General features: G+C 41.0%; 1 protein-coding gene across 1 annotated transcript in view; it reads left to right on the top strand.

Annotated features, from left to right (window-relative positions):
• Positions 1-272: 272 nt before the first annotated feature.
• The window catches only part of fhit (fragile histidine triad diadenosine triphosphatase), a 503,961-nt gene continuing 500,203 nt past the window's right edge, over positions 273-4,030 (top strand). Inside the window, exon 1 of the mRNA XM_079844386.1 lies at positions 273-333. The gene's annotated coding sequence lies outside the window, so the exon portion shown is untranslated. The remainder of the gene's footprint in view (positions 334-4,030) is intronic.

The following is a 4,030-nucleotide window of genomic DNA, read 5'->3' on the forward strand; positions in this document are numbered from 1 at the left end:
CTGTTTTTCTAACACACAACTCTCTTATTCCACATCAGGACCCATTGACTTTAGCTGCGCATAAAATATAGTTGGCATTTTAAACTCACTTTTATCCAGAAAACATTTCGAGTAAAGCAACTTAACCACCCATCTGAATCTCCCTGCTGTCTCAATTAGCATTGGCTAATCTGAAGCATGCTAGTTATTTTTGATGCCTTTATAATGAACACTGTTGTCCAGGTTTACCAGTAATGACACAGTGCTGTTTCATGTCTCTGCGTGTGTGTTTCAGGCTCGCTTCTCTCATTAATTACATGAGCTGGGCGCTGAGGGAAAGTTCACAGACTGAAGGTAAGTGTATTTATTGCATCGCTTTGACAATGAAATCAGCCAGGTTCATTGATTTTTCTTCTCTCTCGTGCTGTTTTTTACAGCAAGTTGATTACAGATAAAACAAGTAGGAGAACTGCTAGCGCTCTCTAGAAAAATGGTTTGTTAGAGGCGAGGAGCAGTAAATGAGCCCAGCAGATGTTTCTGGTTGTTGGCAGTGGTTGTAGCGCGCTCTGTTCATTCAGACTCTGCTCATGCTATGCAGAAACGTATCAGCTCTTCAGAGAGCATGTGACACTAATCCCAAAAGACTCCAGAGATGAGGTAAAATGATAATGTGCTGCTTCTTTCTGTTGTTCTTTTGTCCTGTCTTTTTCGAGGATAAAAACACTGTCTGCATTCCATTTTTCTCTCCTTGTTTTATAAATATTAGGGCGGGGTATCGCGTTCGATACTTTTTAGGTACCGATCAAATTGCCTCGATACTATTGAATATCGTAAAAGGTCTTGTTCGATACCTAAGGGGTTTATCTCATCAATGTCAGTGAGCCAATAATAATGAAGCATGGTTGGCTGTGGTGGAAAAAACATTAGTTTACGGCGGTTACGCCCAGGGACGCGGCTCGCACGTGAGGCTGTAGTATGTAACCCCGCCGCGGCACGAGGATGGAACAAAACCTCGTCGGAGCCGTGATGCGCTGCAGACGTGGAAGCACCAGAAGCACCATGACGCATGCGCGAGAATATGACGTAGCGCCAGCGTTCGAGCATCCAGGAAATGCACACTTTAGCCCCATGCACACTTTAGCCCCAAAATGAACAAATTTGATGAACAAAGGTCTTACGGGTGTCGAGCGACATGAGGGAAAGTAATTCATGACAGAATTTTCATTTTTGGGTGAACTAACCCTTTAAAACCCTAAAATAGTTATGGGGTTGTTCATACAGTATCATACATAAATCATATATGATTATACTGTGTGTATTATACTGCATACTGCAAGCACCACTAATAATAGTGAATACTAATGAAACTCAGCATTCACTTTTCATTCAACATGTCTTTATGACATTTTAAATGAGGTGTTTAGTAGAGCTGTGAACGCATGTCATAACAATTCCGCCAATAAAAAACACCCACTGCTCTAGTGCTGTACCGTCTGACCACCCCACGGTTTATACTTTACTTAGTTATGGCATGTTAATTTTCTCCCAGTGGGAATACGTGTCCCAGGCAACGAGAACCGCCTCTGTGCTTTTCAGTTTGTATGAATTACTTTTAATTTGCTCCTTTTCACACCGACGGTATGGCCTTGGTAACTACCTTTAATTCTAGAGACTGTATAATCAGGGTTAAACAGAAATGCATTCACAGAAAGGGATACTAATGCACGAGATTGCCGAATGCGCTGACTAATTTGAATGACTGAAATGTGTAAACCCATGAAATTAATAACAAGAAAATGGCATGTTAGGACTAGCCAACACTGTCATCTTCATGAGCTGATATCAAGTTTTGATGTTCGTTTGTACCGTATATTAATAGCCTGCGGACTCTGGAGGTCTAGACGATACAATTTCACTTGGAAGACAATAAAATAATCTCGCAGACTTAAAGTGAAGGAGGGACCTACAACTTTTTCTAGAGAGTTGGGTGTAATACAAACTAATCACAATATTAAAATAATAATAATAATAATTACAATATTGCAACATGTATTTCTGTGTCTGTTTAGTTTAATTGTGTTTTAGTTGTTTCCTGTTCTGGTTTGCCTGTGTTCCCTAGTTAGGCCACATCCACACGAAGCCAGAGCTTTCCCCATCCAATCTTTTTTTCCCTAGTCTCAAGAAATATCTGTGTACACACGAAACCACTGAAACCGACTCAAAACAATGTAGTATACATGCCACGCCAGTATGTGGCGCTGTAATTCTGTCTCAGAAATACACAAAAAACCGAGAAGAGGTACCGAAGGGGTACAGCAACGGTCAGAGGTGAGGCAAAATCTCACGATAAAATAACGATAAATAAACTGTGTTTTATTAACACCTACCCCAACCCTAAACATACCCTTACAATAATGCAATTACAGTAATTAAATGAAGCAATATTGATGTGCGCAAGCCCAGTGCCCGTAGTTGTATCTCTTCTAGTCCTTACCTTGCGGGACGTGGTGTGATGACATCCCCGTTTCACAAAATATACGGATTTGCTGTACACACGAAAACGCAAGAGTGTCGGTTTCAGATTTATCCACCCTTTAAAAAAATACCGGTTTCAGGCTCTTGAAACGCTGACACGAAGCAAATCTTTTACGTATACAGCTAAACGCGTTTTGGTGCGTTCAAGTCATGTTGTAAAGATCGTATTTACGAGTTGAACGCACATGAACGCCACCACGAAGTCGTAAATACCAGTGTGACGCTCGGATTTTCTTTAAGCCTCGATCTGTACGACTTGGGGGCATGTCGGCGGAATCAATGGATGCAACTGTAGTGGAATATAACGGGTATTTAGCAGTGACACAGTCAGGCTTTGTCATTTACAACAAAGTAAGCTAGCATAACATAACAATTAGCCTAGTATATAACGATACAGTTTGCAGTGGCTTCATAGATTAATTAAAAACGTAAAAGATTAACTCACCCGATGCACATTTTTTGTTCTTCATTTTCTATAAGCAGAGTTGCTGTATTTTCGTGAAATTCATTAAAAGAAGGTTCACCGCCATCTTGCTACGACCAAAGAGACTTGAACGCACATGATGTCGTAAACACCTCGTAAATACGAACATCCCAGGAGGATTTGAACGCACCATGGCTGCGTTCGAAACATGGAAAATGCTGCCTTCGGAGGACACATTTCAAGGCAGGAAGGCACCAAGGCACGTCCGAATCTAATGTTAGCTTCACTTCCTGTCTCTTCTGAGAGACCTTCATCTGATTGATTTTTGAAGGCAGCATATTTGTATCCTTCGCTGCCTTTGATATCCCACAATCCTGTGCTTTCTCATCTGTGACAGTTGAGCTGGAAAAAAAGATGGCGTACGAAAGTTGAGTTCGCTGGTCAGTTTGTGTGTAAATGTCTGTTTTTTTACCAACATTTTCCACTTCTGATGTCATTTTTCAGCAATAATTTACTAATGTAGTAATTCAATATTTGTTTAGTTCTCACTAAAGCACTCTCTATTTTGCTGTAGATCATTAAACTGTTACCCTGCCTAAGAAGTTAGTTTCGTGAGGTGCCTTCATGCTTAAACGCTGCCTTACAAGCCATCGTCTGATAAGGCAGCGAGGCAACGAGTCACTGTCTGGGTTTTCGGACGCAGCCCATATGTCTCCTTGGTTGTTAATTAGTTCTGCACACCTGTTTCTGTTCAGTTGATTACTCTCCCTTGTATTCGAGCCCTTAGTTTCCTTTGTTTCAGGGTCCGCTATTGTTTACGTTAAGTAGGGTGACCATATTTTGATTACCGAAAACCAGGACACTCGGCCCGGCAATTTCAATACATTTAAAGTACAGTGTGCCCCCTCTGTATGGATAGAAAATAGTTATATTAGGGCCAGGACAGGACTTGAAAACAGGACATGTCCTGGGAAAACAGGACGTTTGGTCACCCTAACGTTAAGTGTGGTTATTTCTTAATCTTCTTCCCTGTGATTCTCCTACGTTTTCCTAGTGGAATTTACTGTTAAAGACTCCTATATTTATTCTTTG

This window comes from Gobio gobio, assembly GCF_949357685.1.
Source record: "Gobio gobio genome assembly, chromosome: 19".
Taxonomy (NCBI): Eukaryota; Metazoa; Chordata; class Actinopteri; order Cypriniformes; family Gobionidae; genus Gobio; species Gobio gobio.